The 21,936-nt window shown below is 42.5% G+C and overlaps 1 protein-coding gene across 5 annotated transcripts in view; it reads left to right on the forward strand.

Moving 5' to 3' along the window:
• The first annotated feature begins 4,030 nt into the window (after window positions 1–4,030).
• LOC6901013 (mucin-5AC) overlaps window positions 4,031–21,936 on the forward strand; it is a 38,041-nt gene continuing 20,135 nt past the window's right edge. Inside the window, exons 1-2 of one of the 5 annotated variants that reach the window (XM_033382261.1) lie at window positions 4,031–4,648; window positions 4,715–4,770. The gene's annotated coding sequence lies outside the window, so the exon portion shown is untranslated. Of the gene's footprint in view, window positions 4,771–21,936 lie in introns of all 5 variants that reach the window. The other 4 variants (XM_033382260.1, XM_033382262.1, XM_002134604.3 and 1 more) reach the window with 4 other exon arrangements.

Consider the following 21,936-nt stretch of genomic DNA (forward strand, 5'->3'; position numbering starts at 1 on the left):
TACCATAAATATACCTTTATTTAAACACATTGATTTTTGTGTTTTTTTTTATTTTTTAGTATTAACAAAAAATTCGAGTGAAACAGCTGCTCACATATCGATATTTTCTATCGCACTTCTGCGTCCTCTCTTCATCATAGAGAGTTGGCGGGAGATTCGAAATGAAAAACCTGAAAATTATTAAGTTGCTATAGAAATAGAAAACTGAGTATATGTACAGAAGAGGCTGTTTACATATTTTGGGCAAAGTTAGACTAAGCTAACTTTACTTATAAAAATATACAAACTAGTTACATAAGTATATGAAGATATACAATATAGTAGTTGCCTACAGTTCGATACTTTTCAATAAGTATTATATCGATAACTTGGTTGGCGGTATTTCAAAATGAAATCCATCCAACTATTTTGTACGCATGGCACATGGCACACATTCGGAAAATGTGTTATGATAATAAAAACCAATTTTAACGGTTGCATATTTTATCATTTGACATTTTCCCATTCTTCGGAGCGCTCTCGCCTGACGAGAAAGCATTTTCACCGCACGCGAAGGGCAAAACCGCAGAAAAAGGAAAATCATTTGTTGTACGGTTGTGCACAGCTTCTGTCACTGCCTTATCTCTTTGACAGAAACAATTCTCGCCACTTCAATTCACGGCCGCAACATTTCGTCTCTCAGCATGAAACTGAGCCACCACCACCTACTTATACCACCGTCACCACATGGAAAACACGAAAGTGAAACCCCTGCAGATGTTGGGTGCACTTTTCCGCAGCTGCAAGCTGATAGGAAAATTAATTTATGCACCGCCATTGTCTTGTCTGCTCTTTTTCCCAGCTGCTAATTCAAATTTTGACATAATTTTATTTGCTATTCGGTTTTCTTCTTCAGCTTGCTTTCTCATTTTTGTCCCTTAAGCCAAGAGGCTTAAATTTCACTTGACTTGACCTTTGTTGCGGTTGTTCGGTTGGTTGGCATGGTTGTCATGGTTAGGGTTAGGGTTAGGTCCAAGTACCAAGTACCAAGTACCAGTGCCATTTTCAGTTGTATAAAGTTTTGTTGTGGTTTAGCGGCCTTGGGACCGTGCAATTGGTCGCTGATTTATATTGGCACAAAGGTGCAACAAATCAAAGTCAAACCCCAGTTGCCGTCGCTGACTCATGGGCTACCGGCTCCTGCTTCTTCGACCTGTTGGCTCTACTCCTGGGTCCCATGCTGGAGCAGCCCAGCCGCAACCAACAGTCGCAGCCGCCAATTCGAAGTGTTCTGACCTTGTTGCTGGGTAAGTGGCTAGCCATAAATTTTGGTTTTGCGCAAAACCAAAAAACGCCAAAAGAACGCCCCGATTTGATTGCGATTACAATTCTAAATCTACGTCCAAAAAGTGAAGTGTCACCAAAACATTGAATACTTTTTCAAGCAACATGGCAAGGGCCAAAATTGAATGAAAAAAAATCTTTTCTTACCCCGCACTATGGTTCAACGTCCTGTTATCCGGTATAAGTTCCAAAAATGTACACTTTTCACAGGCAAGGATTGAATATACATACATACAATACATAAACTGGAATACGTTTCAATTCGATCAGACCACGCCCACCCTCAGCTCCCATGTAACCATATCTTCGTATCTTCATTTTGTTCAAGATGGATAGTAAAGAAATCCATTTAGAATGTAATCAGAGTCAGCTGCTGAATCCAGCTCGTCATCTTTTTGAAGACGAACAAATCTGCGATCCGTGATTAAGATTTTTCTTCTCAAAGTTCTTCTGAACAATACGCAATAAACACCTGTGGTAACCAGTACAAAGTGGTGGGACAGTGTTTTAAATAAATGTGAAATAAGTATTATTATTATTATTATCAGCTGACTTCATTGTTGGATTGGCTGCTCAACGCCAAAAACTGCCTGAATTTATTTAGAAGGGTTATAGAAGCTTATAGTAGCTTCATTTCAAGCCGCCTGCCTTCTGCTCCTGCTAACTACAGTATATACATATTAATGAATTGATGGAAACCAAAGAAAGTGCAAAGACCTCTCAGATAGGTAGAATAGCTAGGAGGAGATTAGGAGATTAGTGGGAAAATAATATGCACTACTTCTTCAATGATTTCAGTGTATAAATAAAAATCAGCACAATTTTGTATTACCGCTACAAATGCCAACTTTTCGCTAATTATCGCTCAGAATAGTCAGTAGAATATGCATCTATATTATTGCCAAAGGACCTTTCTTTGCACTAAAATAATAAGTCTTCAATAAATTGGGAGTAGACAGAAAGTTATCTTAAGTTAATGATCGAAAACAATTTCAAAGATCACATACATACATACATGCGCAATTGCATGCGAGATCGCTAAAAGTTTTTGAAAATAAGTCCCATCCGAGTCTGAAATATCAAAATAAAACCACAAAACAGCGCCTGTTCTTTTCTTGACAGATTTATGGATGTACCCTGGACGTCAAGGGTATAAAAACTTCGCTGATCGGAAACAAATTTTCTTCATCTAATTTGCTTTTATTTTTGTTGCTTTTGTTTTTGGAGTTTTGTTTTCAAGCTGCTGCTGAATAGCCAAACAATTTTGTTATTTATGCCATTTTAGCTGGGGGCTTTTGAAATTGTGAATGCAAGTGTAACTGTAACTGTAAACTGTAAACTGTAAACTGTAAATGTAAATGCAAGTGTAACTGTAGCTCCTCTACACACACACACGCACACACCCTCTGAAAAACAGAACGTTGCGAGGTTGCCACACCTTTTTGTCGCGTAGAGCATTGGCTTTGGTCGATTTTTTTCCTTTATTTTTACAGTATCTGTTTTTGTTTTAATGCGCGCCCGCACACTTTGTAAACACAGACACACATACACAGATATACATAGATAGAAAAAGGAAAGTTGGCAACGCGAAAAACTCGGCTCAGAGCTGAAGTTTTGTAGATCAATCTTGGCTTACTGGGCTGCTAGCCGCCGGCGGCGACGTCGTCGTCGTCGCTCACTAAAATGTTGTTTGTCCTTGGAGAATGTGGCAAAAAGATAGGAAAAAACTGTAAAACTATAATATACATATGCGAACTGTTACCGTTCATACATATCTGAAGTCGATTATAATTGTGCCGTTATGTTTAGCGTTGGCGCCGCACCCAACGGACTTCAGCACACCGCACCACCGCACCACCGCACCTCTGCACCATCGCACCACCTTGCCACCCGCTCCACCAATTAGATTCGATCGGACCAGTATTTTTTTCGTCATTGTAGTCGGAGTCATTGCAGCCATTACTTTAGTTTTCCTTTGTCTAATGATTTCGATTATTGGTTTGATTTTCCTTTTGTGTAGTTTTTCGTTTCAGCCTTAGTTTCTGTTCATTGCAACTTCCGTCTTTGTACTTGTGTATCATTGGGCCTAAATTATAGAATAAAAATGTTAAACAGAAGGCAATTCAGGTGGAATTTGATTAATTTATTTTGAGGAAGTCTCAGAAGGTGAGAGTATAAAAATTGCCACAAAAGAATGAGCTGTGAAATTTTGTTCCTTTTTTCATAAGTGACAAATATTTTACAAAAATTTATTATTATTATTATTATTAGAAATAATGCTTGAATGTATGTACATGTGTACATTTTCTTAAAACTTGAATATAAAATGGTCCTTTAACTTCCATTAAAAAATTCTAAATTTATTTCGGACATCTTCTATCATAATTCTAATCAAAAGAACAATTTCAAAATAAAAATATTTCATGAATTACCTATATAGAGCCTCCAGTCTTGATCGAAGCCGCAAAAACTAGTATTCAGATATTTGCGAAAATCTCAGACTCTTACACTGGCTTCCAACACCCACTGGCTGGCTAATCCAGAGCCTAATATTTCAGCGGCCTATTATTAGCATATTTTAGGCACACCTTGCCCCGTTCGCTGCCAGTCTCGTTTCCATCACGTCCCGATCTTGCCCTGTTCCACTCGCTCCCAGTCGTTCCAGCAGACATTCGGAACGACTGTTTCGCTTGGGTTTTATCGTGCGGCTGGCGCTTGCCTCGCCAATCAGTGTTGAGCTTTCGGCCAGAGCTGACGACCTCCCTCCCAAGCCCAATGCTAAAGCCCGTGCTTGACGAACGCCGGCAGCCCAGCTAACTGAGGAGCCAACACAGAGAAGTGTAGCTCACTGAACGGGTGTGAAGTGCAGTGCCTTATAAAATAAAATTATCAAATATACTCGTGTTTGTATAGTACGTGGGATTACGATTACGATACATCTGGAATGTTTGAGTGAAATTTCCCAATGATCAGTGATTTTTGCCAGAGCCATCGACGGATTGTTACTTTCTCGGCTAATGGTTATGTAATGAATTGAATTGTTGCTAATCGCAACGATTTTGCTTTCAGAACAATTTTTTTTTCACTTATTTTTTTGGTTATGCAAATTGGCCGTGTTTTTCTTGGTGAATTTGGTATTAATTACTCATATTTTTGTTGTTCTCGCGCACAGACGGGAAAAATAATATATACTCGTGTATATCTATAAGAACGAGAAACACATTTCTTGTATGCAAATTAAATGAGTTGCTTATTGTGCAGTCCGAAGAATCCAAAAGAATATTTTTCGCCCCTTGCAAGTGTACAAAACATACAAAAGTAAAAAGTAATAATAATAATCACAGCAGACTCGGTCCCAAAAAAATTCAAAATTGAACCTGTTCTGTTATAGACCTGCGTTGGAGTGGCGGAGGAATCACGCGGCCGTGGGGACACTTTGAGATTGAGGTAAGCTGATTTATTTTTATTTTGCTTTCATTATATGCACGCCCGTAATATTGCGTTGAAATACGTCTCTGATAAATAATAGCTTATCAAGCCATAGCGAGACTTGTGAACTGAAAGTTATTAGGCGCTTAGCCAGCGAATGACCTGGTTCCACCATTGTTTTACTTATGCATATTAACATCCAACCTAGCTGATCTTCTCTCCGATCACTTTGATGCAGTTCTGCAACGCTGGCCTGGCCTGTGCTGTGCTGTGCTGGGTTGGGCTGACCAGCCTGAAACCCTAAAGACGAAACAGTAAAACACTTCCGATCCCACTGAACCGCAACCATCTAGACGGTCATCTGAGGTTCATTCAGAACTGAAAGACGACCTTGCCCATGAAAGCACAGAGCTGGCTGGGTAGCCGCTCTGCTCTTTTCTGTGAGGGTCGGTCTTTGGAGGAAGTCCGGTTGAACTAAAGGATGATTCGTAAGTTAACTGTATTGCGGAATCGAGGCAAGGCCAAGGCTGTGACTGAAATTGAAAAAAACAATTATAAGGTACAGAGACGGAACATTCTGCTTGCTATTCTTTGCGAGAACTTTCTGAAATACTGCATGATTTTGTTCATATGTATATACATCTGTATGTATGTAGGTCTCATATATTCTAGATACTCTAGAAATTTATTTAATAAAATTACCTAAAAGAAACAAATTTTATATTGTATTTTGTCAATCAAACATACAAGGAAATATGTATGCATGTTTGTGTATTTTTAAATCATATAAATCATACATATGTAAATAAATTCTGTAGGAGCAGCAATACTCACAAGTAATAGGACTAGAAACTTTTTTTTGTCATACGTACGTACATAAGGATAAAACAGGGCACACGCTCAAATACTAAAAGGGAAATCCTTTCTTGATAGGACAATTTGAACGGGATCTCAGCATCTCAGCAAGTAAATTATTAGCAGCAATCTTGATTGATTCAAAAAGTGTACTCACACCAAAAGTGGAAATTTAGAACAAATATGTTTGCACACAAATATGTACATATGTATGTATGTGCTTGTGGATGTGATTCTGAGGACTCATCTGAAAATAGTAGAGAGACTTTAAAGAAACATACTAGCCCAAGACCAATCAAAACCATCCTGGAATACTGGGATACCTAAAGGAATACAAATCAAACTGTCCGATCGAAATTTTTGAAAATTTTGAAAATTCTACGAATGCAGAATTCAAGGCAACACACCTTTTCACCTATCTCTCAGTGATAAAGGCCCTGGTCAGTTTCCCAACTTGGCTTACAAATTATAGTGCTTACTATGAAAGAGAAAAGGGTCCGAGCCATGACTGCGAGTAGGAAACTTTTGTCTCTGGCCTCTCTGCCTGACTCCGAATCCGACTCCGACTTCAACCCCAGGCCCGGCTCGGAGTCTGGCTGAACAAAATACTAAACAGCTTTTACCTTTGACCCGACCCAGTTTCAGTTCCATATGTCAGAAAAGAACAGCGTCTGTTGGTAGTCACTCTTCGGTCTGAGCTGCTGCCTGCTGGTGTCGAGTTGTCCCATATGCGAAAAAAGCAAATTGCATTCACATTTGGGCCTACGCGCTTCATAGCCCACTCGACCGACTGCTGCCTTTGCCAAGTACTCCCAGACGTCTCCTGCGCACTCCAAGGTGGTTGATATTTTTAAAAATGTTTAAATGTTTAAATGTTTAAATATAAATATCACATCATTTGATATTTATTCCAAAAAAGATTCTACATTAAATTATACGTATTTGGGTTTCAATCGGTGCGGCTCTTTGAATATATCAAATATGAAATGTATGCTTGTTTATGAAAAGAACATTGTGCATAGGGTATAGAGACTTGCATGCTCAATACTCTGCAAACGTTTAGCTGCTCATATAAAGCTATCGGCTCTCTGCTGCTCTCTCCCTCTCTCGAAGATACAATAGATCGAGAGAGGCGGAGGCTCCGCTCTCTTCGGAGAAGCTGGAGAAGCTCATGCTTGAACGCAAAACTGAGCGAGCTCCCCAGCCATAAGGCGATCGGTACTCTGGAACTGTGGAAATGTGGATTTGCTTTTTGCTGCCCCAATATTTTTCGGCCGGGAACAAGGAAAAACAGAAATAGTGTCGAATTTTTCTCAGTATTCAGTTGAAGAAATTACTTTAATATGTGATAATGATAATGGTGATAAATCATAAAATAGTTATGTAAATACATACATACTGGTGTATCAATATTCGATATCTCAATTCCCTATGGAAGATTTAAAGTTGGAAGAAACAGTTGAGAGTCAGTGTTATGATTATTTTCTTTTCAAAAGCCCGAAATTACGATTTTTATGAGCTATCGGTGTCGATGAACCAAAGGTGTAACGGTACTTGGCACGGCCCACACAGTTCTCTATCTAAATGAGAATTATTTTTCGCGATTTTCAGCTTTTGGACTACCAAGAATTTGATCGGTGTGAAACCAGGTGCATCATGTGGTGTGGGACAACATACATACGTGTAATACATACATATGTATGTATGACGATGACGATGATTTTAAAGGGTGCAGTCGGACATTAACCAACAAATTAGCCACTTTATGTGGACAGAGTTCCATGTGCTGGTGAAAGTGATGGCAAACACTTTGGTTCAAACACATTACCGGTTCACGCTCCTATCCAACCCAATACAAAATGAATGTTTGGTAAGGCCACGGCAAGACTCCTTAGTTCGGAAAACTGGGATTCCATTGTAAATAATTATTTTATGTATGTAGTGCTTATTGTATTAAACTTCCTGAACGCGCAGCAGTATCCGCGCTCTAACTTTCAAATTAATTAATATAAACATTGTCTTCCATGTTTAGGTTAGAGATTGGCTTCGTTCCTGATATCGCCGTTCCGTTTGGTTGGGAGTCTGGGGGTTCTTTTGTTTGGTTCTCCGATTCTTAGATTTATCCAGCAGTAAGCTGATGGTTGAGTCCACCAATAAGTTGTAAAGTTGTAAATATGTACTACATCCGATTATACTATTCGTAAAATCGTGAAAGTTCCTTTGAGGTTCCTCAACTTAAATGAGTTCGGATGAAATGGCTTAATGCGTGTAAACTTAATGGTTATCTTAATGTTTAATACTAGAGTAATAAATTTGGGATTTTCTGTACGATGCATATACAGACATATGAACATACATACATGCATATACATATGTATGTATGGTGTTTGTCATAAGATATTACATACACTAGTTTGCTTAGTATCTCGCGAGTATCCATTTCTTTTGGCTTTCATCCAGATTATACGGCATGCTGTTCAATTGAAACTTTTGTAAATTTACTTTCTGTGATTGTTGAGGCAGTTTCTGTTGCTCTTGCTGTTTCTTTTACCCCTTTTGTTGTTTCTGTTTCTGGTTGGCTTTGGCTTTCGTACATTTCGTATATCTGTGTGTCGCTGGCTCACTTTGGCAGCTTTCTTGCATAATAAACAAGATCAGCGCGGCATACAATGTGCAACATTAGGCCAATGTTGGTACGTGGACACTGGAACGGCTGAACGGAGTGCAGTGTGGCAGTGTGGCAGTTTGGCTGTGTGGCTGTGTGGCTGTGTGGCTGAGTGGCTGTGTGGAGTGGGGCATGGGGACAATCACGGACAACGGGCGCTAAGCCGAAAAGACAGCCGAAGCAGTGGCTACTTTTGCTCTCGTTTCGACTGCTTTGTGGCAACTGCGTGAGGCGCATGGGTAACTGGATAGCTTGGACAGCTTCCCGTTCCCGTTCCCGTTCCCATTTCCCCTCTTCCTCTCCCGACCTCTCTCTCTCTCTCTCTTAGGTCTCTCTCTGCAGGTCTCTTGCCGTGTTCGCTATAAACCTGCTACCACAAAAAAAAAAAACAACAAGAAATCGAAAATAAATCAGTCAGCCCCGCAAAAGTTTGCAAACTTTTTAATCTGTGCTGCTGCAGCGGCTTCCCCAAAAAAGTGTTGTTCCATTTCGGAGATCGGCGAACCCTTTCTGGCATTTTATAGGATCTGCATATGTATGTATGTACGTATGTGCTGGTGTTGGAGCCATAGTAGAACCTCGGTGTGCCGATTAGCGATTTACCTATGGAATAGCCCCATTCGGCATCTGAGCTGATGAGCACTGCTGACGGTTGCAAGGGGAAGGGGCGCATACACAATTTGCTTCTCTTGTAAATGCGGACGCGTGGCACGAGTCGAGACCAAGTCCCAGGGCAGCCATAATTGCCCCTCACTTCGTTGATGGCGCACTCACACACACTCACACACACCAACATACAAACACTGTGGAAAAGGTTCCATCAATGCAGCATAGCCGGGGACCTCGAGTCAACAGCGACACCAACAACGAGACCGAGACAGAGACCGAGACAGAGACAGAGACAGAGCCAGAAACTCTCGAGCGGTGGCGAGTCCAACTGCAAATTCGTGCCCAGCGATCTGCATTGTTTGGCAAATTTGTAAGCGAAAAGTTATTGCAAACTGTTTTCTTGCGCTTTTGCTTACGCTTATGCCCGTGCATCAGTGCTCGCACTGGTATCGTACTGAAGCTGGTGCTGTTTCTGTGGCTGCTCCTGTAGCCGCTCGGCTGTGCCCCTCGGCTGCTTTTGCTCCTCTGCCCGCCGACAGCTTCTTGTATATAATTATGCCGAGAGCCTCAAGCCCCGGACACCTTGGCCATGTTTATCTTATGGCAACTGGCGACTGCCAACTGACGACTGCAATGGCCAGTTGTCTATCTCTGCCACATACTCGTTTATGCTTCGCCCACATGCCACATGCCACATGCCACATGCCACCTCCACCGCCAGCCGAGACAGTGTGGAGTGCTCACATCACCGAAATGCCACTGCAACATGACGAAGTACCACACCAGATTCAAGCTGATCTGCTACGATGCCAAATGAGCAGAAGCAACAGTTGAAGCAGTGACAAAAGGAACAAATAAAACAGAAAACAGCAGGAAAGGTAGAGTTATCTGGGACCAAAACTGTAGATCTGTGGACCCTTTCATCTCGATCAACCGATGTATTGGAAAAACGTGTGACAGGAGTGTGATATTTAAAATCACATTTTCTAAATAGAGATTCGGTCGCGTAGTTCAAAAAATGTGATCATTCAAGTGCAATCAGCATTTTCCAATCTATTGTGGCTTGTACATATAAAACTAGCCAATAAAATATGGACTGTGGAGTAGGGGACTACATATGTACATAGTAGTAGACTACGATATCGACTCAGCTGATATGCTGATATGATTATGTTATGAGGCGACAACTAGCTGAAATCATAGTGGTTGGATGTGGGTGCACGAACATTTTCCGATCTGCCAGATTCCAGATCCCCTAAAGTTTCTTTCTTACATTTTAGGAGCGAAGTGAGTTACCCAATTTGCGAGACCAAAGACAATTCTCAATGCAAATTTCCATCCGCCCACATTTTCGGTGAAGCGTCATCATTTATGGATCGCACCCGTTTGGGCGAAAACATCAAAGGGTGTCCGACTGCAGACTCCGAGTCGCTGTGCAGGAGCGACTTGGCGTTTCTACAAAGCAAACAGAATTAAAAAGTCGAATTAAAGCAAGCAGCCATGTCCAGCTAAATGAACCTTGGCAAGAATTTCCATGGCGCAACAGCAGCAGAGGCCATCAGCCAGCAAACATCCACAGACAACCACGAACAACCACTCAAGCGCGTTATTTGGTTTATCGATTCTAGTCAGTGGTGCTGTGGTGCTGTGCTGCTGTTGTTGTTTCTGCCAGTGTTTTGCAATTGCATTTTACACCGCATTGAGTCTTGGCTTTTGTTTTCCACAAAAGCCCTGCTCCGAGCAGTTCCGATCAGCCATAAGGGGAGCCACACACACGGCTCTCCTTCTCCTTCTCCTTCGCCTTCTCCTACTCATGAGTCACACAATCTGGAGCAACAGCGCCGAGAGCAACGAGATCGGATCGGATCGGCTGGGTCTCTCGTATGTGGAACGCCCACTGGGTGTGGAGACGTCCGCTGCTGGATGGCCGTGCCTTCGAATCGGCGAAACGATTTGCTTTTGATTTGCTTTGGCAGCTTTTCATTTACATTTACTGATGACAGTATCAGCAGCAGCAGCAGCAGCAACAGCAACAGCAACAGCAGTAGCAGCAGCAGCAGCAGCAGCAATCTCCGGCTCCCCAGCGGATTGGAGCAGCAACCACTGCAACATAAAATCATGACAATGCTCAAGGTACAATGTCAAGACCTCGCGCCACATACAAAAACAAAACCAACGAAGCTAAGTCCAATGGATACCGCGTGGGTCAGCAATGCGAGAACTCTCGATAAGGTGGCGCGAACGTCGAGTACGTACTGCACTTGCATGGGTCGAGGCGGGGCGGAGTGGATCCCTCGCTGTGGTGCTGTGCTGCTGTGGTGCAACACATCCATCCATTTGGCTGTCCATCTCGAGTATCAGTCAAAAATATTACTTTCAAATTTGCGCAGACACAGTTGGTCAAACATTTGGCATGGCTATGCTCTATTTGCCCGCAGTTCGGCACAAACCAATCCTCGGTTCTCACTTCGGTGGTGCAGAGGGAGGGTCGGATCTCTGGTTCGTTAGGTGGTGTCACCGTATAATGATAGAAGAGCTCGGTCGGCCCATTGCAAATGAATGCCAATTCACTGATCGATGGGGCAAGGCCAGGTCAGGGACAAGGTGGTGTCAAGTGCTGCTGTTGGGTGGTGCTACCGAATGGGGATAGGCTATCAGGTTCATAGCACATGATAGACTGTTTCTGCTTATTTGTTTTCGGCAGACGGCCTCCGAACAGGGCAGGTTGTTCAAGATCAGCTCCCTAAGATCTTTCCAGTAGATGGTTGCTAGGTCCAGCGAGCTAAGAATTATTTCCCAAATATTAAAAAAAAAACATTAAAATATTAAAAAAAAAAAAACATGCTTTAAGTATGCAAATGGAGTAGTCCCAGTTTTTAATAAAAAACAAGAGCACTTTTATTTTGTATAAGTTTTCGAGTGTAGCTGAAATTCATCATCGTCGCCAGTGGTTTCACTGATCCTATCATGGACACAGCGAAAGTCCATCAGGAATGCCATAAAAGGATGCGTCTCGCGTGATCCATAAGCGCGTGTCATTTGTTCCATACGTTCCATACGTTCCTTACGTTCCATACGATCCGTACGTTCCATAATGAAGTGGATCTGGGTGGTGTCAAGTGGTGTGAATTGGTGCAAGTGGCACCAAAACGAGGGAAATTAATAGCAGTTTAGGTTTTATATTCGCTAATGGTCCATGGGAGTTTTGATGCCGAAAAAAGCCATTATTATAATCAGTTAAAATGATTGAGGTTTGACGATGCACCACATTTCAAATAAGACAAGAAAAGAAAAAGAGTGTGGACGTCGCACTTTTCCGAGTGGTGTTTGGGGGGTCCAAGTTGTGTGCATACCACTCGCTGATGATTTCGAAGTAGATCTTCTCGTGCCCCACACCGGGGACGGCCCCACCTCCACGATCCTAACCTTTTGACCAGAGACCTAGCCCAGAACCGACCGAATCCACTTTGTTTGTCTTTCACTTTCCAATCCAATGTTGCTAGTTTGCTTTTTTCTATTTTCTGTTTTCTGTTTTTTGTTTTCTGTGTTTTGTTTGCTTTATCTAACCAAATCGATCGGGATCCAATCACTTTGTGAGTGGATAGTTGACGCCTCCGTGAACCATGACTAACCCCACGGCAATACCGTGAACTTCCACCTTCATCGACCCCGCCTGCTTCGACTGCTAATCCTCGGCAACACCTTCCTCAACTTAACTTATTTTTTCGTTCTTGCAGATAGCTCACCGAAAGATAAGATCTTTTATACTTTATAAGATTTATAATTAAAAGTTTGTCCGGCGGGTGGCAGCGGGAAAGCAGCGGGAAAGCAGCGGGAAATGGTGCAATGAAATTTAAATTGGGAGCGAGCTCTCCGTCTGACCGATCGCCCCACAAAACGTGCTCTACTCGTATTGTACTGGAGGTCTAGTGCCACGAAAGAGACCCGACCCAGACTAGCAGCCACCGCTGGAGTCGCTTGACAAAATTAAATGCCCCCAGATACATAGATAGCGAGTCGTACACGTAAAAGTGATTTTTTCGGCTTCAAATTTCAGCCTTTTTATGTCGGCTTTTTATTACGGGCACCTTTTGTGGTTTGTTGCTTGTTTGTTGTTACAACAATTGCAACAATTACGACGAGCAACAACGAGAGACGCGAAAAAGCAACCGAGAAAAATTATGACTTTTGATCTAATTATGGCTTTGGACTCTATTTGTTGTCTCGGGCCAACCTTGGCACCAATTTGTTTGCCTCACTGAATTCCATTCGATGTTTTTGGGGGCTGGTGTTGGGGCTGGGGCTGGGGCTGGGCCGGGGCTTGGGATGGGGATGGTGATGGTGATGGTGATGGCAGGGTCTGGGCAGGCCTTTCTCTACCGCATTCTAAGACTGAATGAGACACGCCCACTAGTCCCCCCAGATAACCGTACGAGTATCGATTAAAAACAATAATTACGATGAAAAAATGTTTGCTAGACATTTTGTCTTACTTTTGATTTTGTTGCGATACTGGGATTGGTGTTTTTTTCCTCTTCGCTCTTTTAAATTGGAGCACCACTTGCGGAGGTGGTGGAGGTGGTGGAGGTGGTGGAGGTGGTTTGAGGGAAGGAAAAACTAAGAAACATATTTGAGATAGCCGAACGAACAATTATCCCCAGGCTCGGCAAAATAATTTACTTGCCCTGACAGCTTTTTGCTGTCTTGGCCGTTGCGGCCGTTCAGATGGCAGTGCTGTGGCAGCGCTGTGGCAGTGCTGGCGCTGCTGCTGGTGCTGTGGCACGAACTAGCGAATAAAAGTAAGAGTCTGATGATTTCGGGGATTTCAGGAGATTTATTTTATTTTATTTTATTTTATTTTTCCCTCCGATTTGTTTGCGCAATTTTAGCGCGGCCAAGCGAAAGACTTAAGAAACGAACTTTAGCATTATTTTGTAACTGTATTTCGTCGTTTTTGGTTTCTTGTGCACTGCTCGATGCAAATATGGCATAGGCGTGGCCAAATCAAGGGGAAATTAGTCGACATGGAGGGGACAGCAGGGAGCAATTTTGTCGCTCAAACGACTCCATTAAGTCAGTCGGTAGTTTTATGGCCTTATGCTTATTGTCGGCTAATGGATTGCACTTTTGATACCCTAGGCCCTAGGGAATATCCGACTGGGCTGACTGACTGCCAGTTGGCTGTGATCGCTGGATATGGCTCCTATATGGCTCCTCCGACTTTCCCTTCTAACCAGAGAATTCGTTGTTCGTTGATGGTCGAGCGAGTAAGAATCCATTTGGTTTTTTAAACATTTGTTTGCTTGTTTACTTTGTTTGTATGCTCATATACATACGAGTATATGTAAATTTCATTGGCGTGACTCAATGATTTGTAGGCTCTGACTATATAAGCGTAGATATGCATATTGCGTTATGATATGGTATGGTATGGTATGCTATGGGGTACCCTTACTCGTATTTGTGTATGCGATCCACGTTGACAAAAGGGCGACGGCGGCGGCGACGGCGACGGCCCTTTCACATATTTTTGGAACGAATTTTTGGAATCTGCTGCCGACCATCGCGTAATGGATTAGCTGCGTCGACAGATCCAAATATGCCTATGGTTATGGCATCGTATCTGTGGATATGCACATACCCGAGAACGGGTACAGGCCACTCTGAGGTCTGGAGGCTGCTGTCAAATTCGTTGCAGTCATTAGGCCAATTGAATTGGCTGTACTCGTAGTTCGGCGAAACCAACGAAAACTATAACGAAAACGAGTATTAATTGTGTTGTTAACGCCGTGGCGTTCGGTAATTCGATATGATATGCTGTGATATGTGTCTTTCGCTATAATCGAAAGAGTATGATGTGTATGATGTGTGCAACAACGAATCAAGCCTCAGCCAGTCCAAGCCTCAACCTCCGATATTAGTCACTTCCCTTTACTAGAATTTATATGAAAACTTTCAATTTGTTCGGTTCGGTTCGAGTTCGGTTCGAGTTCAGTGGATTTAGTTGCGTTTTTCAGTCGGCGCTGCTTGCTTTTCGACTGACATGAATTAAGGCCTAATTATGGCCCCGCCAGCCAGCCCAGTCTCGGAAAATGTTCACCCAAGGAGAGATAATGCCCGTCCCGTCTGGCCGCAACGGGTTTGACTACGCACTCAAGGTTACAATAAGCACAAAAATATTGCACACATCTACATACATATATATCTGCAAATATATGTATCTGCAAATATATGTATCTGCATTCTGCTCATGCACATGGAGCATGGAGCATGGAGCATGGAGCTCAGTTCCCATTCTAAATTTAATACCAATTATAATACTAATAATAAGAAGGGCTTTCTTTCCTGCTTCTTGTACTCTACTTCGACTCTGGAAATTCGAGTATGAAAACTATTTCGCCCAGTTTCGCCCATAAGCTACAGCTCAAGGCTTCGAGCATATGGCAGATTTGTCTAAGTTTTCTGATGCAGCAGAGAAATGCAGGCTCCTAAGGATACTGCTCAGGGAAATTGATAAAGTTATTTTCAAAAATCGATCAAATATTCAACGAGTGACAGAGAGGGGAAAAAGGATTGAGGGGTACACAAATGCACAAATGTTAAGCTTCATAAAATGTATGTCTGACGAGTGTTTTGGCTCTGCCGATGTTCGATTTATTAGGCACATGTCGGGTCTCTGGTGTCAAAAGTCCAAGTCGTGGCGATCGCCAGCGATAACTTTAGGCTGGACGCAGCCGGACAGGCTGCAGCAGTCTCAGTCTCAGTCCGTGCTGTGGTGGTCCCATCAATCGGTCAACTTGTCCGCATGTCAACCGATAAGATCGCCATCTGTTTTTATGCCGTCCCGTCCCGTCTCGCCCGGCTGCCCGGCTGCCCGGTTGCCTGTCTACTGCTGCCCCACAATGATGCTGTCATAAGTTGACTGCACATGTCGACTATTTCTATCGGGGCCGACTGCTCTTGATTCTGGGAAATGTCAATTTCATTCGGCCCGACTCAATTTATTCGCTTCCTGTGCAATCAACTGCCTTCAATTATTCGGCGGATTCTAGCGGAGGCATAAACTCATAAATAGCTTCGATTCCGCATGCTATTACATTTCTGACATTGATTGCATCCTGTTGTCCACATTTTTTTTGGCTCGAATTGGCCTCACGCTTCTTGACCACTTTTGGGCCGAGCTGCGCTCGTGGTGCCATGACCAAATGTGGGACATTCTCTGCGTTCTCGAAATCGCTCCCCTCAACGTCCCTCTCCCTCTCCCCCTCCCCATCACCATCCCCCTCCCCTATCCATATGCGATTCCAACTGCGCTCGGCATTTGTCCCATACTGGTAAGTCTTTTTTATGGCGTTTTAAAGTGTTTCACATCGAAATTATTGTTAATCGTTGGCTTAATTGCCGTCTTTGGTCTCCGCTGTCTCAGCTGTAAACAGACAAATTATACTCCCAATTGTAGCCCCAATTAAATGCGATAAGTAGCTGCTTTGTCGTTGACAATGAAAATGTTTATTTACTTTTTGGGTATTTCTTGTATTTTCTTTTTGCTTTTGTTTTTTTGTTTAGAGGCTCTTGGCTCAAATAAAACCGAAAAACAAAACTTTTGATTCGCCATTCTAGTTCCGGGGTTGTCGGTCGCCAAGAAGATCTGTAAGATGATCCTTACGTCAGCCTTCCCATCCTTTCCCCAGCCTTCGCTGACCTTGAGGTCCCGCGGCAGATCGTCGTTGTTGACCCTTCTGATATATGTCTGTTCTATGCAAGATATTGACCATTTGGAGCTATCGATCGTGTGGGCACGATCCCTACTTGTCTTTGAATTTAGTATGCCATTTATGTGCCTATATATCCTTCGATATCGGCCAACGATACCAAAAATACCATGACTGATCAAAAAAAAACCGTGGGTATAAGAGATTCCTTTTTGATTCCTAGGGCAATCGAGTGGGCGATCAGACTGTTCTTGTAAACCCATTTATGCACACTCAAATGGTGGTTGTAATGACAAGTGTCATAATTGGGTACCCCCCGATGGAATGTCGCGAGGTGGAATCCGCCTGTTGTCTCCCCTCCCCTCCCCTCCCCTCCCCTCCCCTGATGCACCGCAAGCTTCGCCTCTGGTCGGGTTTTTGGCCCCACTATAATTTGCTTGGTATGCGTGAGCATTCAGTGCATTTTCCTTTTATTTTCTGCTTTGCGGCGCTGCAATTTTCATATTTTTGCTATTTCTATTGCTATTGCTATTGCTTTTGCTATTTGCTACCTGCCAATAAAAGTCTTTGTCAACATTTTGTTGCTGTAATCAAGTCACACGCATGCGCAACCGTGCAACAATTTCAGACATTCAGACATGCTTTGCTCTCTTCATTTGCATTTAATTTCAAAGAAACGAAAACACACAAATAAATATTTGCACTGGGCAACGGCTGAACAAGCCCAGCCTTATTTCTCGGCCTCTTTTTGACTCATAATTAAATCGCAGCTAATTACCGGCAGCCGACTGCCGACTGCCGACTGTCGACTGTAATAAAAGCAATGTGTCGCAACTGTGAGAACCCGCAGAAGCCATTGACATATGGATTCGGAATCGGAATCGCAAACGGAATCTGAATCGGAATACGAAATGGTGGCAGCTATTGCAAAAAGCGCAAAAAGCGCAAAAAGCGCATACATATGTACATACACTACGCGTACACTACTTACGAGTACATATTGTCAAATGTAGGTACATTTGTGTATTTAAACAATTTGTATTTTATTTTCCGAATCAACGGAACCTGAGATCGGCCAAAACAGTTGGAGTAGCAAATGGAGTAGCAAACAAGCAAAAAGAAAACAAAACAAAAAAAACAACCAAAAAAAACAATCAGCATAATCACCGAAAATGAAAATAAATCAGTTGAATGCCACCACCTCGATGATTACGTTGATGATGACGATGATGATGCTGATGATGATGATGCGCGTGCCACGACGCCATTTGGTGCAAATTTGTCGATGCTTCCGGCCAAAAGATGGAGCCAAGCTGCCGCCTGGCCACCTGCCACAAACTGACTTCAAGTTGCTACTGTTGCAGCAGTGGCAGCAGACATTCACTTTCGTACTTTCGTTCATTCAATGCCAAAAAGAAAAGCACGTCAGAATTTCCGCGCCGCTTTTCGCGATGTAAAGACAGAGAAGGATGGATCGTTCGGGTTGGAGTCTTTCATTTGATGATTTGAATGGTGAAAGATGAGCTGGCATTTTTATGGCCATGGCGGCAATGCAATCATGTCTTAGCTTTTTCCCATCGCATGATCTTGCAGTGCGAATCGACTCTCCTCAGAGCCAAGCCAAGCCAACCAAGCCTGGGCGAGTCATTTGCATGTTGCGGGTACTACTACTGCCTTCCATGGCCCGGAAGCCGTGCCCAAAAGATCGTGTACTGTTAGAACAGCCAGCGACGGCAACCGATAATTATGGCTAATAAATATTAGCTGCCAAAAGTGCAATAAACCAGAAGAACGACAAATACAAGGCGGAGGTGGTCCGGCAGAGGCGGCGGTCAGAGGGGCCTGGCTCTCGGCTGGTCACATTTCTCGATACTAGCACTTAATTGCAGTCGACACAGATGCGGAGCACAGATATTTACACATATTTAACCAGCTTGCTAGGAAAACTAGCTCACGCAGTCTGTGACTGCTGCATGGTGGGGCCCAGGCCATTTGTTTTCGATTCTGGAAAAGTTGCACGGCCATGTCATGTCCGTCTTTCCGTCTTTCCGCCTTTCCGTCTGTTCAAATGCAGGCTATTTTCTGAGCCCTAAGATTAAAAGTCTATCACACACAAATGTACATATAGTATACATGTTTGGTATGTTTGTTTCCAATGAGGGGCCTTTGAGAGAGTATTTTATCAATCATTTTAGGGAAAGAATGTGTTCTTTTCCTAGACCCATGACATGCAATTCTCTGTAAACATACATAACATAGCTCGATGAAATACTCGTAATTAGAGCTTACAAAAAATTCCGCATGTAACCTAACCAGCCCAGGCCTTACATAACCCAATCCTTGCTACAATAAGGGGACCTTTTTTAAATGCATTTTCTACATAGTTTCGTTCTTTAATTAGTGGGTTTTCTCTTTGCCCACAGTGTCAAAATTAAAAGAAATAAACAATAAAAACATAAATACTTGTATAATATATAAATATGAAATACCTGCACCAATCATATAAAAACAATTAGAGCGCCTATCACTCGGTTCGAGGTTAGGCCAGATTTCGTAATAATTTAATTATATAATATTTTCATACACCTAGAAAACTGAGCTGACTGGCCGATCGATCGATCGACTGATCCATCGATCGTTGGCCGTTACCCAGAGACACTTGGCTTGTTTAAATTGAATTTAATTAGAGCTGAGTACTATGACAAAATGATTAATTCAAGTCAATTTGAGACGCCCACTTGGACCAATCGAGAGGAGAGGCCTACATATGTGGATATGTAGATATGGGAAATACATACATATATGCTGGCTTATTGGCTGAGATAGGTACATATGTATGTACGTATGCATATTATATACGAGTACTATCTGTTCGGTATACTCGTACTCGCACATATCTGACTTTTGTCTAGTGCAAGTGTCGTTGCTAATGATTATTGGAGCTGGCGACAAGTCTGAACCGCTAAATTGTTGTTAATTTCCAGCAATAATTCAAGCCAAGCGCCTCATAAACAAACAACTTTGTTAACAACAAATCGTGCGAGAGGGGCTGCGGACTGTGCGGCCGGAGAGGCGCTGGAGGAGTGGTCACACTATCAGTTTCAAGTGTTGAAGTCATAAATCTGCATAATGATCATGTCTCATGTCTCATGTCCCATGATCTACCCAGCCGTTGTGCGTTCGTCCATGTTTGTGTGGGCTGCCTACTGCCTACTGCCTACCACCGTCCCGACAAACAGAACCACAACACAAGCGAAACAGTATTTTGTACGAATTATACGACCTGTCATTAGTTCCTTTCACAAATTTAGAAGGGTGACAACGGTGCAGTATACTCTTAGCCAGATCCTCGGGACTATTATCTACATATGTACATTTATAATATACAATACAATTTGTACAATAAAATTTGCACGAACGGTATAAAATTGGTTTGCCGACACTTCCATTACTCGCTTCTCTTGTAACAAAAGAAAGCAAACAAATACAGATTACTCCCTGATATGTATTAAAATCAGAAAAAACCCTTTTGAATTTATATAAAAGATCAACATTTCTTTCGAAAATAGAGGTGTCTTTCGAAATATGATCTTGTATTTTTCTTTCGATATCTTTATATCTATATATGTATATATATTTATATATCATAGACTTTCCGATTAGACAGTTCTTCGTCTTTAAATATATAATCATTAATGGAAAACTATTCCCCAAAAATGTATTCATAATAAATAATAAATAAAACTATAAAATGGTATAATACCCAAAAGAACAGCTATTTGTCACACATATATATCTAAATATGTACGTCTGATCAAACAAAATAAAATTTTATTCACTTCGGAAACTTTGTTATCTCCCACCTTTTAGATTGAAGCGTTCTTACTTGTTTAATTCCAAAAGTTCCCATGACCTGGCCATTCGAGTACTTACTCGTAAATGGGTTTTTTTTTTGGCAAAAGTAGTTCGCTCGCAGCTTTCACGGAACGGATTTCTCCGGCGGCACTCTTACCTACACTTGTCATTAGCAACTCCTCATTTCAGACACTCGACTACTCTGGCACACACAAACACATGGGAACACCTCGCCACGCCCTCCTGACAGTTTGTTGCCCATTGTTGACGGCGGGAAAGTTGCCTTGCCACGAGAAGTCGGGCGATGTCTTTGTTTAGCTGTGTGATCTGATCTGACTTTTGGCCTCCATCGCTAGTCGGCGAGTGTCCGGGCCTTTGGACGCCTCTGCCGCGCTTTCTGTGAGATTCGGCTTCTCTGGGCTCCTTTACTTGTCAACAAGTACCGACCAATCTGATATACGCAAATTGGTCAAATTGGATATATAATGGAATGGGGCTATGAATCACTCACTGTTGGCAGGCGATTTCTTATATTATTAGAACTATAATGTTGGCCAGGACCCAGGACTGGCCAGCGGAATCAGTGAATAGTCATTATTTTTCAAAACGAGATGGTATATCCGCTGTAATTGTTTTGAATAGAACTACACACTAGTCTGAATGAAGGAGATGGATTTCCTTTCAATATACATACATATATAAAGTATAGCTATCTCCCTGGAATTCAGCATTTAAAAATAACAGGATTGGGCTTCAATTTTTCACTTGTAAAACTGTGTGTGTACACACACTACACCCCTACTCTTGGAAAACATCCTGTGTCACAAATAGTGGCTCAACTCTTCGACCGATAGCTGGGAGAAGTAACTGAAGACAGCTACCAACACTAAGGTGTTTCGATCGCTGTGCCTCTCATGCTATCTCTGTCTTGCAGAATCGGTTTCTATTCTGTTCTCGTGAAGTCATCTTAAGCTGGTTGTAAACGATGCATCAGCAGCGTGGCAGCATTGCAGCATGTGTACATGTGACGCATTCCCATGCTACAGAGATTTTCAAATGCATTTAGCTCTCCCTTTTCGTGCTCCCTCTCTCACATTATTCCAAGGCCCACGTACAAGCGAAATGGCAACACTAATAATTGAATGCTGTGTGTGTGAGAAATGCAGCAGCGTGCAGACAAAGCATGCATCCTCCCAGTCCCAAAAGCTCCACGTGCTGACTATGCATCGTTTACAGCCAGCTTTGCCAGACTCGGCTGTCAGCATTGACTTCGCTCTCACGCCACCCGCGCTCTCTGTAGGAACTCAACAACATATGTACATACATACATACATACATACATATGTAGATTAAGAGAACTCGCCAAAGAACTCTCTTGCTCCATTCTCGTTCATGTACACCACACGCCTGAAATAATTTTTGTTCGTTTCTCCGCCTCCCTTTCACTGTTTTATAGAACATGGACATATTATTTGCTGGATCCCCTCT

This window comes from Drosophila pseudoobscura, chromosome X (genome assembly GCF_009870125.1).
Source record: "Drosophila pseudoobscura strain MV-25-SWS-2005 chromosome X, UCI_Dpse_MV25, whole genome shotgun sequence".
Lineage (NCBI taxonomy): Eukaryota > Metazoa > Arthropoda > Insecta > Diptera > Drosophilidae > Drosophila > Drosophila pseudoobscura.